Source organism: Lottia gigantea (genome assembly GCF_000327385.1).
Source record: "Lottia gigantea unplaced genomic scaffold LOTGIsca_34, whole genome shotgun sequence".
NCBI classification, from domain to species: Eukaryota; Metazoa; Mollusca; class Gastropoda; family Lottiidae; genus Lottia; species Lottia gigantea.
The window spans coordinates 2,321,349-2,337,397 of record NW_008709146.1 but is presented as its reverse complement, the minus strand read 5'-3'; positions in this window follow the sequence as shown (position 1 = coordinate 2,337,397).

Here is a 16,049-nt window from a genome sequence, read left to right as displayed (position 1 = left end):
CAGAATTAAAGGGTGATGTGTCAATAACAATCCGAAGTCTTCATACAGTCTGGCATTGTGTAGGACTTATCCAGGAATCTGCCACCAAATCCCGGTGTTAAGACGCACCTTGTATAGTGCAAATGATAATCTTGAAATATTTGTTTAGCTGTCTATATGGATTATTTTCTAATCTATATTCAAATTCAGTCAATAAGCATTGTTAATACTGTCTATAATATTGATATACACATAATATAAGCAACAGTTCTGTCTATCACAAAGATTATAAATATCCCAGTCTAATTGACATGTTTATTCTATAGATGATCCTTTTCCTTATTTATATAACCAGCTTTATATAGTCCCTTATCAAAATATCATCATACTCCTTAAAAAGCCTGCAAATATATAAGTAGGAATCTCGAATTTGCGATGGCTGCTATATCCGCATATTTACTTGATGCGGACGTTAATTTGTCATCTACCATGCAACCAACCATTTGCGAGGGAAGAATTCCACAAGACATTCTGCAAGTTTTTAAGAACTGTTGAAAACAGCAAAAGTATTTTTATTGATTATCGACAACTTGTCGAAACTGTTTCCACTAAACTTCAAAAGTGCACAAAAGTAAGTGTGAAGCCAACATAAAAATTGGAAGACTCCAGGCATATGATTGAACAAAAAGGTTAACATGCGCTGAATCTCATGTAATGCTGTTTAACTGTCAGCTAATATTGTCCATGAAACCTATTACGGACCATTATTACTACAGGCTACAATTTGAGTATAAAACTATGTGTCGATGCACATTTGTAAGAAGAGCCCTAAGGATATATTTTAACAAGAATTTTGCATCATTTATCTTCTGAGTTTAAATTGGTGGCGACATTTCACAATCTGACCCCGAGTTTTCCGTCTGTTGTCGACATCTTGGAATAGATGGAAATCATTATTTTGGGGTGAAAATGGAATTAAAGTAATGATTATAAGGTGATTTGTCCGTGATCTTTGAGACGAGAATGTCAACTGCAGGCGATATTCAAATTAATCACCCCGGCTAAAAATGTGATTATCTTCACATCAGAATGATGGTTTAAAAAATGAGCTGAGAACTTTTAGCAAACATCAAAAACTATTAAGATTTCGATTCTTTTTTTTTAGTAATAGACAAATTATGCTGATGTCAATGATTAAAATATGTGTTCATTTTTATAGTGCATTGTCTCATATTCTAATTTTTTGAACTTTTGATTTCTGGCTCCTTTTCTCCTATCAATATAAATTATTTTACCATGTTTCAATACATACAATAGCACACTAGGGTTCAGTGTATATCGAATACATTCAGTAGAATAAACTTTCAACATATTTAGGGAGTAACTGAAATAAAACTGTAACTGACTAAATATAGCTATATTTTGGTGCATGCATATTACATAAGTCTCCGAATTAAGAATCAGTTTTGATCTGTTACTTCCCTAACCCACCAATAGACCCCGAAATGAAAATACGAGGTATGGATCGGGACACGATTTGCTTCTATATTGATAATCCTTACCGTACACCACACCAGCGACCATACCTCGTCTATTTGCACCTCGAGGCCTTCAGAATCTTTGGAATCGTGTCAAGGATATGGTATTTCTGGATTTAATCAACCCAATAATCTAAACTTTTCTCACGGGCACCTGTTGATTTCTGCTTCAACGGACATTGAAGTCCCAGACAATATTTGACACAACTGTCATGAAATCTGTTTATTTTGCACCAAACTAACTATATCAATAATTAAACCTCGGTATGGCACTCTCTTAATTACCCATGCTTCATTAGTACTTCCGTTCATGCGTAATACCGCTTTCAGTAACAAGCTTTATGTCAAAGGTCAAGTTATTTATGGTAACAATAATGGCGATGCTACTCGTTTACTAAAATAACAAACTAAAAGTTGAGATAGCTCGCGATTGTTTATTTATACTGTTAATAGTTTGGAGTTGGCTACAAACTGGAAGTCAAACAGTTCTTCAAGCAGCCATCAACACAAGTTTGTGATCTGAATATGCGTACATAATAACTTGGTGTCTAACATATTCATAGATTCAATCGAATTGGATTTACATGTACACAGTTGCAAATCGTACAGATTCAGACCAAAGGAACTTTTGAAATACCCATCATGTTTGTTACACGACAAAAATAAAATAATGTACTTTAGAAACAGATATCAATGTCCTTTAGCACGAAAATCTATAAAATCGGAAAAATTCCACACCTCGTTTAAACTATATTATAGACGCGTTGCCCACACACCGTCAAATATTGGAGTTGGGATTCCACACTCCACGATCAGATCATTTCACGGCAATATTTTTTTCTGTGAATTAATCAACACGTGTTCGGTTCCACACAATTTATTGAACAAATGGTGGGTGCAATTCTTGGCATTTCCCATAGAGTACAGTAACGAGATGACTTTTCGATAGGGGTCAACAGTAAAAGTAGTTGTGCCAAAAAGTTGAACTGAAAGATTTTTTGCACCCAAAAAATATCCCTTCCATGTTTTCACCTTACTTGCAATAAAAGAATTGTATTCCGATGAATTCCGTAGGAAAACGGTGAAAGGATCAACTCGAAGATTGCACGTTGTCAGAAAAAAGGAACATTGCCATATGTTCTATAATATCGCAAATTAATTTTGGTTAAAGGTTACTAATGTGTATGTAAGTTAATTCTAAGTAATGCCACTAGCTAGCCAGAGTTAAGCATAGAGAATTACAAAAACAGCGGTGCATATATCCAAGGATAAGATGTTCCATTAGGTGATAATGGAATAATTTTATAATATGTGATATTGAGAGACAGAGCTAATCATAGAACATTATCTTAATATCTCCTCATTATTGTAACATAAAGGATATATCAGCAGGTCTTCAGATTGATCAAAGATGCTTGTCTGGAGAGATTTTCTGCTCTCAGCTGATACTGTGTGGGGGTCCTACATTTTTAAAATATATATGTCGGGTAATACATATATCAAAGCTCTTGAGGGAATGCACGAGCTTATTCCTTGACCTTGTCATATTTGCTGTAAGTATTAATAAGTCCAATTACTGTAATAAATAATAATAAAATAATAATAACAAAAATAATCATTTCATATTGCGCTGAAAGGCGCTGAAACATCCAGTCAGTATGACTGCTCAGTGGCGCTTACCATAAATAGTACCTGAAAATATACAGTCTATAACAAATTGAAATACTATTATAAAAAAATATGAATAAAAAAGGACTGGCATCACCCTTATTTGCATAATCAATTTTTGAAAAGTTATAGCAGCATTAGTAATTTACATATTCAAAGGTAGTATATAATATAAATTTATCATTCGGCATCAGATGGGTCATATTCAAAAAAGTTACTTATCAAAGTAAGCTTTTAGCCTTAATGCAAGGCTTGATCGGTTTACTGCATAATATGTTAGTTGTGTCCATGTGATTACATACGGATTCTACTATGGCATTGGAATGTCCTCCAGCAATCCTTTTGAATAAACCATGCTTCTTAGTGCCTACGGTATAGCCAACTGTTGAAAGCTTGATCAGTGTACTGCGTATGTTGGTTTTCTCTGTGTGGTTTCAAAAAACTTTTAATATGCCTCTAGTTTCCAGCCATCCTACTGAATATATCATGCAATCTAGAGTACACGGTTTTTCAAACAACAGATGTTAAAGGAAGATAAGCTATAAGGTCTTTTGAAAGAGATGTTAAATCAAGAATTTATTTTTCAGTATAAATTTTTATAAGAAGATAATTTGAATATAAACCTTTCGTAACATACTACACCTGTCGACGGAAAATTTCAAGAGTAAACTTTTCAGAGTATGTCAAAACTATGGAGAATATTGAATTCATGCAGTCCATTAGCCGGTAACATCAACAAGGTACCATCGTGGATCAAGAATACATGTGTCAATGAGTTTTCACAAAATATTTTTAGATGTTTGTAGTAACAGTCCAAAACTTTGGTATGTTGGTTGGCGATTACATGCTTTTGATGGTTTGCATCCCTTTGCGAAGTGAGCTCATTGCTTCCTTTAGTTTTTACCATGTTCTAAGTAATTGTACAATAATTTTAAAAAGAAACGAGAAATTGTTCTTCATGGTGAAAACTATTCACGACGATTCAACACTTTTAACTCTTACTTGAGACGTTTTATTTTGGTTGTTCGCCCCTTTTAAAGCCTTAGTGTTCTCAATAACTTCAAATATGACAATCGCTACCTGGTTTTTATGCATTGTTTCCATGTTTCTGGTGGTTTTATGGAGTTAACAAGGGGATAAATAGATCTAGAATCATGTTATTAGATTGAGAGAATTTATTTACAAGAAGATCAGAGGCGTAAATTTTTAACACGATCTTTGATATCAGTTTTATTTTCCTTTCAAACTAACATCAAAACATTGAGAAATTATAACATTATTTTCGATTATATTTCCTATTTTTATTATAAAACACCACTCTAAGGCTGCGATTACATGTGTACGCAAATTCAAACTTAAACATTCTCAATCAAAAAACGGACCTGAGCAAATCTTATCCAAATCCTTAATAAATCCAATTTTCTCCTTACATGTGTCCTAAAACTCAAACTCAACACCTCCATAAGCGCAACGGATTACTCGGTGAGTCATTTTGTTGCGTTTGCTGATAACTACGGACAGCTTTATCCCTTTATGACATTAGTACTGTAGGAGACTTTCCTCTCCTACTTTGTTTACTGTTTCGATACCATATCGGTTTTCTTTATACAATGACAGTTTTGTGGAATCATCGTACGCACACATGTAATCACAGTTTGAGTTTGAATTTGAGTTACGATTACGTACACATGTAATCGTAGCTTAACTCATTTGTGTTGTTTTATGGAAATGAAGCATAATAATGACGTCACCAAACCCTATCAAAGACAACAATTATAAAATCCCTGTAAGGCAGAGCATATTCCTGGAAAGTGATAAACCCTGCCTTCTTGGCCTCAACAGTGCAGACCATTGTAATTTCGGAAAATGTCATTTCATTACCAAGATGACTGGTAATTGAAATACTCTCAAAAAAATTACTCAAGGAAATAAAGTTTGAAGTTGCAACACGAAACATAGAAAAACACTCGAGAAGTTATTGTAATAAGAATTTCATTCCATGCCTGATTTCATCCGAATAAGAAATAGTCTCTTGTTAAATGTCTAAAATCGTGGAAGTAGAAAATTCAAGTTTTCGCCATTTTTATCCGAACATCATGAGTTCATTGATGCTACTTTGATGATAAAAAACAAAAGCTGAGGTTTTCTAGAAATTAAAAGGAAATCCTTTCATACCGTGAGTTGTTTACTATTTTAAAAAGGCAAGTGCGTGCAACATACATGAAGGACTACTTTACATCAAAAAACGAACCAGAACCTTGTTTTAACATCATAGAACAGATGGTGAAATAAGTTCCTTCAGATCATAGCTTATTGAAATAACTGGTTTGATGATCACGGGAGGCTTTCTTCAAAATTAGTTTATAAGTACGCCATTTCTGCCTGTCTTTTTTATTTACTTTTGCATTTTAATTCCAATGCAACTTTTTAGAACAGTATTGTACATTTTAAAGAATACTCTGCCAAGACTGCAGACTATATAACATCTGTTCACTAATGTAAGAAATAGCTTCTTATGGTGTAATCAGATCTTTTAATACTGACCATTTCACAGATATTTTCAAAAAAAGCTTACACAGTAGTGGCGCCAGTTGGGATACAGCGGGCAGTTTCTCCGCTAGAAAAATGGTTTGTATCCCCACTGAGCAGTGGACGCCGCAAATTGGCCTACATTAAGCGAATCTTGATGTTGTAAATGAAATAGAGTCTTTAATACCCGCTGATCATGTCATCGAAAATTATGGTTATTCAATATTACGAACTAAAGTTTCTCATTAGTTTTCCAGGTTAGGGTAAGATCAGGTCTACAAATCTTAGTCCATTGTGACATGGAGACAATTCTCAAAAGCAAGCGACCCAAAAATGGATCGGTGATCTCCCATAAAAAGCGGCATTTTATGTCTGGCCCTACTCGTGGCGAAAACATGTTTGATAAACTATGTAGTTCCAGATTTAGATAAGATATATATTTACCGAGGAGCAGACGATAATAATTGAGGAAGGGGGCAGTTCCGGAAGTGAAAAAATCATTGAAGAACAATGGTCAGCTAATTAAAGACAGAACACCAGCAATATAATGATCAAATAATATATTATTATACGTATCAATTTACTAGTTGATAACCATTGTAATTTCATTGGTTCGAAACTTTCATGTTGATAATTATTATGAATTATTAGTAATTATACCAATATAGTAAGGTAGTAATTAGTAACTAGTTAGTCGTATCAGCTGTTCCAATGTCCGACATCACTTGTAATTTACCATTTATTGATTCACCTCCCTTTTAGTACAGTGAAGAAAATGGAATTAATTTCCAGCATATAACTCCAACAACGTATTTTTTAGGTTCTGTTTTAATATTTCTATTAACACGCATGCGCAGAATTTGCACCAATGCCAAAAACTAGTGAGTGGCGTGATAAAAGCTTTGCCACCACATCGGCTATGCATGCTGACTCTTTAAATTCTGGTTGTGTAGCATCGATCTGAGCAGTAAAGATTATATTCAGTTCCAGGTAATTGGGGTAAGGAAAACAAAGTAAAATTGTAAGTTGAATTTGGATACAACATTATATCCCTAAAGTTACTAAAATTCCTAATTTTACAGCATCGAGAGGAAGATCATTGCAGTAATTAAGTATGATGTGAAAGTGATGATTATAGAATACCAGGTGTTTCATGTATTTCTATTACTAATAGAAGTTCCAGTATTGTACATTGTAAAATTAATTAAAACCTGGTAGAAATTAAGATCTATATTAGATGGTTTAAACTGACCCAGGTCAGTACCATTTTAATCGTGCAAGTTTTAGAGTGTTCCGGGAACTGCACTTGCTTACCTTGACTATCCACCCTCTTATCGTTTTAGTTTAACAGAAATCAAAGAATGATGGAGGTACTTTAGACTGATCTCTGGTAGTCATCATACTCTAGTTAACACTCGCCAGTAAATTAATAACACATTATACAGCATCTTCACAATGTTCACGGTATAACGAACTTCGTCTTATACCTTGACTATAAAATCCACTATTCTTGTTGGATTATACGCCAGCAAATACAGTCAGTCAGAGCCGTCAACAGAAATGTTGTAAACTCTATGGCTTTGTCTTTACAGACTTTCAGTTGCGGCTTCTGATCGGCCGTGTTTGCGAGTGTACAATCCAATCAAATAACTTCCATTATACAAGAAAGGTGACTATTGCAAGGTATAAATGAGAAGTTGGTAATAGCTTGACATATTGAAGATGATCTTATAGTAGGTACCATTACACATCATGTCAGATCGATTGCACGTACATTTCGTGTATTTGTAATATTTAAAGTGACATATTAACACGAGGTGTTGTCTATCAAGATTTAGTTATCTTATTGAAGGTATTTAGTTCTATACATAACTACAAACTGACACCCTTCGAGCTTAATTATCGTCTTAATTATTATACAGGCCAGTTCGTTAACAAGACCAACGCCAATTTTACACAAGAACGATCAGTTCTTGATCTGGACCAGGCCGCAATAAAATTCTTTCATTTACATCACATTATATCTTATCAATAATACTACCCCTTTTAAAACTCATTTCGATTCATATTAATTTGGGACAGTAGAAAAGTTGTATTTATCGAACGCTTTAAAGAAAAAAGACAAATTACGGATGGTACACTGTTTGACGATGAAATTTGAGTCACAAGTTCTAGAATATACAGTCAAACTACTTATGGGGTGAATAATAGTTTTGTTTACCTGATAAAGAAGTGTAGAATGACTGAAATTTATGAAACTACTGTAATAGGATCCGAGTTGTACCCGATAATGACTCGTATATCGGGTCTTATTTCGTTCGAACTAATTTAAATACATGAACAGTTAGGTTGGGCCATGATTTTGAAAGTAACATTGTATTGAATCTTCACCTGTAAACATTTTTCTCCAACATCGTGTTGGATTTTCACTTGTCAACATTTGTTCAACATCGTGTTGGATCTTCACTGTCAACATTTGTCCAACATCGTGTTGGATCTTCACTTGTCAACATTTCTCCAACATCGTGTTTGATCTTCACTTGTCAACATTTCTCCAACATCGTGTTTGATCTTCACCTGTCAACATTTCACCAACATCGTGTTTGATCTTCACCTGCCAACATCGTGTGTGATCTTCACCTGCCAACATCGTGTTTGATCTTCACCTGTGAACATTTCCCCAACATCGTGTTGAATCTTCACTTGCCATCATTTCGACAACGACCTGCCAGTATTTCGCTAACATCGTGTTGGATCATCCCCTGCTAACATTTCTCCAGCATGGTGTCGTAAGCATTTTTGAACCCGTACCATGACACACCACACTCATGACAATTACCTATAGCCTAATCGGGTGACCAATAGTTCATTTTTGTAAGCGATTATGTTTATGAGCCCTTCCCCTCCTGGTATATCTTATACACCAATATTATTGTAAGGTTTTATTATAAATTGAAATGTCATTAAACATTAATCAGGTAATCGTTCATCTGGAAACAAGGGAAATGAGTCAAAAGGTAACTATCTTAATGCGCCTCTACAATTACTAAGATATTTATAATATAGACTATAAAATGACATGCTAGTATAACTTGTTTATACAAAATTACAATTGTATGGATATATTTGGTATTTCAAATTGTTTTAACGTATGAAGCTATTTTTTCTTTAAAGATGTCTTATAATGTCTTTATAATGATCAAAATATTGTTGTTTTTGCTTTGACATTTTATAAGTTAAAAAATTTCAATTGTTTTTTAGGGCCATAATATATATATATATATATATCCATTTAAAATTGTTGTTTTTATGACGGAACATATTTCTGTCATGACATGATTGCAGTATGTGAATAACGCAATGAATGTAATGATATAAGAAGTTTAATTATGTAAAGAAGTATGTAAATGAGATGTTAATATATCTACCAGGTCTATATCTAACATTACCTATTGTTTACACCTTAATACTCATCTACACTGACAGCTTGGTAATTACTTAAATTCTTTCTTTAATTATCTTCTATTTCTTACATCATCATTTCACCTTCTCTCTCGTCGTTTTCAATAGTTTAAAAACTCTAGGTTGGCAACCTTCTTATATCTGTTTTGGTGGTAAAGTCATAAGTGCCAATATCATTATTACTGTAATGTTGCCAGTTGTATGATAGAAAGTTGAAATTCGAGATAGGGTAAGTTTTTAGTAAATCCATCTAAAACAAAATTGAAAGGGATGGGTGCAGGCTTTTACTTTCACAAATATCAGCGTAGAACAAACAGAAAGTAGAATTTAGTTTCAAATTTATGCTGTTCTTACGAATATAAAATGTAACCTTACAAAAGAATGACACCTCTAGGGTAGTGGCAACAAACTTTTTTAAAATTCAACGTCAAGGATGGTAAACGTCTTTCTAACGACAAGATCTCCAGGAGCAACATAGAGGAAAATATTGCTGATTTGGAGATCGACACTTTTTCAACAGCCCTATGATTAATCTTAAACCGCAGTGGCACATTTCTAAAATTAACTATATGCAAAGTACAGAACAATCGATAGTGAGCGAATCTTGAGAAAATATCTAGTGCTCATTAATTCCATAGACCTCAGATTCTCTTTAAAGGTAAAGAAATAGGATAAAAAAAGAAATACTATTGTTATAGACAATAGTTCACTCTTTTATTTACCTGACTTGGGTATACACTGCCACGTGGAACGGTCATTAGAACACGTGCTTCAGATCGGTTACCAGGTACGAAGTGTCCATTACTACGTCATCAATCAATCAACTGTCTATAACGGATCAAAACGAACGTGATAAATGTAAAGTGGAAGTGGTTATCCATCTGCTGGGTAAACATGACGTGTGTCTGCACGTGCGTATTGGCATCTAAAATGACCATCTTATGAATTGTCTGACGGATTTCGACGGAGAGTACACCTATTACAATAAAAAAAAAAGGCGGTGCATTATTGGCATCTCTGTTGGAAAGAACATCTTGTAGCATACTTTTAATAAATCCATAATTTTGATTCCTCAATGAGAGTGTATCATCAACGGGAAATAGTCATAACGACCAAAAATCTAAACAGGACTAACTGTTGAGACGAACTAATTCCCGGCATTTCAATAGGCTTTAAATCCCCCAAAAGAAGTGGGGATCTAGTACAACACCTTATGTGATTGTCTATTACATATTATGAATATCTACTTTATTCCATATAAAATAGTTTATATTGCAAAAACTTTTGACACGATTATCTCCCCAAACCTTCAACACTGTTTTGCTCAAATAGTGAACTCTTTTTACAAGTAAGTTCTTTAACCTAGTCTTGAATTCAAATGTCATAAGCATAAGCTTATGTTAAATAAAAATCAACTAAATTTTTAACAGTAGAAAATTCTTTTTCATCCTCAGTTGAGATAAAAGATACAATATATCGTTTTATCTTCAGACCAGCTAATTGTACATCGTGCTAAACTTTTCCTTGACTATCTTGCAGCAAGTCACCAAAGTCAATATTGATTTTTCAATGTAAAGGGAGGTAACTCTTGTCTAAATATTTCTTCAGCGCTGAAATGTTTCACTGGAAAATTTCCTTTAAGTCACACGAAAGCCTGACCAATAATAAGTGTTAGATTGTGATTAGAACATAGTCTCAAAAGCACTGGCATAAGTCACAAAGTAAAGATTCATGATAAAACAAAGCGCAATTAATATATGGTCAAATATTTCAATGATGACCATGAGATTCTTCAGTTGAGCAAATCGAAAGTAGGCCATTGCCAGATCCGCCTGTACACATAATTGTTTTCACTATTATTTCAGACTTTAAAATCCAAATCTGGACATAACGGGGCGTTCCAAATCGAGGAAGGGGTAATGTAGAAGGGGATGTCGTATATAATTATTAGTTTGGGAAATACTAATGATTATAATCATAAATATAGACAGTTTATAAAAAAGAAAATTATATGATATATTGAAGATATCCATTCATGCCAGACAATCAAAAACTTAAAAAGTATTAAAATCTGTATATTTGGTTCTGTCAATATACCCAATTTCCAATAAACTTTTTTTAGTGAAAGATTAACAATAAATCAATTCATAAGAAATTTGAAAGAAAAATGCATTATCTGTTTTATCTTATTGTATTTTCTTCTACATCTAAAATCGATAAAATAATCTTTTCAAAACAAGAACAATCTATCGATCTTTAACTATATTTCTTTTATATTCACTTTGATGAGGTATTTCATTTTATCGGTTGGTCCAGAAAAAACGATAACACATTTCATTTCAGGATTAGCAATACCATAATATATTTACCATAATATAAGACATCTTTTCTTCCAATTACATTTTCAGAAATTGAAATCCAAGCAATTTTTAAAAGCCCTTGTCATACCAGAGAGAATTCATTGTCTTTTCACTAGCCAATGACGAATAGCATGTTCCCTGGAATTTGAGCATGTATACGCAATGATAATATCTCCAAAATCGTTTTTGCGCATCCAAAAGACCTGGGTGATCGAGACGTCAAGTTACTCTGAGACAGTTAGATTCTACTCTAATTACTGGACAATACCGGTTGGTCGTAACGTCAATATCCCTTCTACCACCTAATTAACCCTCCAATTTATGACAAAATTAAATTCCAACCATCAATAGAATCGTAGCAATTCACTGGAAATTTTATCACCTCTACCAACTTTGATATTGTTTTAAGTATTTGTGTCTTCCTCATTATAATTATTATTCCTTTAGAATTCCAACGATCTTCAATTCTCACCAATGCCTCTCCCGATATTTTCAAGACGATATGAGATGTGTGGGAAATAGAAACTGTTTTTCGGATGGCACACATGTCTCCGACATCCGAATATTCCTGTTGCGCTTGCACTTTCAAAATCTCTGTTACCAACTTGCATTTAGTTCCAAAGGTCTTTTAATTTTCTCAATCTATGTGACTGGATATTAGAGAATAACCCTCTTCTTTAATCTGAGATGTTTAATATTCACTATTTGATTGAGACTATTAAATGATTTTATTCGAACCAAGGGTACCGTTTCCCAGTCATATAATCTACGTAATGTTTGAACTCTCATTATTAAAGCCATTCTTGAACCAATTAGAGAGACATTCCTATAGATATTAAATTCTCGGATTTCTTCATCTAGGTTATGCTCTGCTCGAAAAATACGACGAGAAGATATCGAAAGCTCTTTGCGACAGACTACACGGTGTTTTCTGGTATACATAGGCATTGTTGTTGACTTGATACGAATGCAAAAGACCGAGTAACTCACACCCTTTAGGGCCGAGACATGTCATTCGACCCGACCAGATCTTACGAACTATCAACTACCAGACCAACACAGAATCATCAAAGTGAACAAATCTATCTGCCAACTACTACGACAACCAACAACCACCTAGTTTGCGATCTCAACATCCGCTGGAAGTGAACGTTAACTTGTCATTTACCAACTAATCGACTTGATACCATTGCGGCTGAGCAGAATGATACAATGGCATGGTAAGTCTGCTGAACTGTGTTAGACTCTCTGTTGCATTGCCTTCCAAGTTTTAAATTCTAGATTCTTGAGCGCATGTATACAAGCCTGTTTCCGTACCAACAGTACCACTGTCCCTATTTCGAAATATAGGAGTACAGATTCGGTATTAATATGGTATTAAACATTCTGTCACCACCATTATGCAAGTATGGGAGCTCTCGATCTCTCATGCAACAAAACCAGGTAGATCTTTTGCAATCTCTTGTTTGAGTTGAATAAGACTTTATTAAAGGAATGAAACTTTGTAGTAGTTATGGTGAGAAAAGTTAGAGATGAGTAATAAAATACATGGTGTAGAATATTAACTTGACTTGTAATTGATTACCTTAAAGACGTGTGGCTAATCCCTTGTATAATGGATGGATTAATTTTTTTATAATCCTCCAATAATCCGCTACACAAATTACCCCATTCATCATATATTCCCTGGAAACTACGGTGCATCTAAAAAAAAATCTGATGATAATGCATTATCATATAATAATATACCAAATAAACACTATTTGCAGTATGGTCGTTTTGTCAGGTTATTAACCCACTTATGTAATGACATCGGTTGTCTCGAAAGAACTAGCTTTCCCGAACGCTTGAATGCTATCGACACCCAATACACATTTTGTTTAGTCAAATAAAGAACTTAAAACTTATCAGACCTGTGCCTATGCTTTCGTAACTTTATCATTAGTACAAAGTTGCAACCTTTACACCCAATAGAGTAGAGTGGAATTCGCATAAGATTGTACATTTTGATATACGACTGAAGCCCTGGAAGGTACAATACATATACCGACCCGAATCCGAAACACATGTCCGCTATCTAAGAATACTACATAATGTAACAACCACTGAATACAACCAAGAGATACATGATGCCTAATAACCATGTTATAATTGTATAATAACTGTATAACCCAGTGTTATAAGGAATGAGAATCAATTAGTCAGTAAGAGACAGAAGAAAGATTGAAGATGACAAGTTAGTAATGTGATTATTGACACTATAATACTAGTTAATACATGTGACGAATACTCAAACTTTCTCTTCCTTCAGCTGAATCATCTTCTGGACATGTGTCAGTTCAAGGTGGTACAACCTCTTTATTTTATACATGAATTGAGATAAAGTTTGAGGAATAATGCAAGTGTGCAATAAGAGAGGTGTTTTAAGGACAGGCTTTATATGCTGTAGCACAAGGGTATCGGATTCTTTTCACACCTATAAAGCCTGCACCAGTGACAAAGAAAGGTCAGGTTGAAAATCATGACATGATCGAACCCCAGACGCTTGATATGTAACTCGTTAGGCAAGTGAGCCGGTAACAACACCAAACATTCTTACTACAGATGGCAAGCTTCATTCCCGTCCTACTGAGAGCAAGAAGAATTCTTAACGCTACTTAGAGCAATCCATTGGCTGATGTGAAGAGTACATAGATACTTTGTTCTATTTGTGGACATTTAAGTTGAGAAAATTCTTATGCAAATATATCGCAGGTGATACCACATTGGTGTGTAACTTCCGGTTTGGTCCAGATCAAACGTTATCAGATTACGATTTTCAAAAGCAAAGCAATCAATGTGATGGGAACCGAACCGATTGGTTAGGTTCAAATTACTTATCTATCAAATGGTTGAAAACCCCTTCACTTTCTAACCTTTTGTCATTTTGTGGTAAATTCCTCAATGACAAGTACTTAATCGTTGTTCAGGTAGCCATCTTGTCTTTAGATGGTAGTCAATTTCAAAACTATTTACGATTTCTCTTTACTTGAAGGACAATAGACAAGGCCGATAAGGGTTCTTGTAAGATGTTATACTAAACACAATGAGCTTCTAGACACAGTTGTAATCATTGTTCCAGGAGACGAACTATTGAAGTCACGAGACGTTGTCATAGTAATTTATTCAGGTAGTCTTGATGACAAAGTATCAAGTGGTCACTTGAAGAGTCTGGTATTGTCAGGAATCATTTTACCATGTGATGGATGACTAATGACAATCTCGACTGAGACATTGAAATTAACATAGCTGGCACCATGCCCGTCTTTGATTCTAATTTAAGTATTTTCTTTTTTAAAAAATATGTTTTTGATGATTTAATATATTATTTCTTGCAAGAAAAGCACAAATTCTGTCAGCGAATCTTTACTGGACATAATTCATATTTGAGTCTGTTGTATCTTTTTGATAAGCAAAACATTGAGGTACTCAAAATGTATTTTTTGAAATTTCTACTTTAGTATTGCTCTTATGTTACAGTAGTTCTTTCAGTTTGCTCTTTTCACTTCGAATATAATTTCCGTTCGTGAAATACAATGTATTGTACAATCTTCAGTATCGGAAGTTTAACATGGAGAATGAACCGGGGTCATAATAGGATCACATGCAACTTGTGGTATTAATAGTAAAGCCCACGATAAGCAGTCTAAAGTAATCTTCTTACACATCAAAATACTAATTCCGTCTGGGCAGGGGGTACTTAATTCTTAAGAAATATCACCCAGACAAGGCTTTAGCACATGGCATCAAGTGGTTGGTTATATTATGTAATCTTGTAATTTATGGATTCAAAGATGGCTCACTAATTTGAAAAATGTGAACCCTGTGAATTCCTGAATTAAAATGAAAGTAGGAGGGTGAAGGCAAATTAATTTGTCTTAAATCTAATCCAAGATGAAAGACGGAAATCTCCAAGGCAATACGAAAGAATTATGTAGATTAATTAGCACGGGTTACAGAAAGACGTTGGAGAAATTTAGGTGGATGTAACCCATTTATTATCCAATCAGAATAGTTCTAATTTTCTATGCTTTAATTCCATTCATCAAGAGCTCAATATAATTTCCGTTCGAGAGTGTCCACACATGTTGCCTTAACCTTTACATGAATATTTTGGTCTTGATTCGGATTTTGATGTCTGAAATAATCAGGTTATTTCATCAGCTTTTTGAAATTATGGGGAGATTTGGAAGCGGAAGAAAATAATTGTTTCTTGTACATGCGAAATCGGAAGTATACCATAACCCTAAAGTCTAAATCTTCATGGCCATATATTATATTTTTGACCAGATAGGTTTTTGACCAGATAAAGGGTATTAGACACCTTTCATGTCATATATTTCTGTATAAGCTATAGAAAGTGCCTAAAACATAGAAATGTTGCCTTCTTGAATCAATGGAATCAGTATTACTAGGCAGACAGGGTTGTGGCCCTTCATGATATAAAGACGTATAGTAGCGCCATCTAACCTTA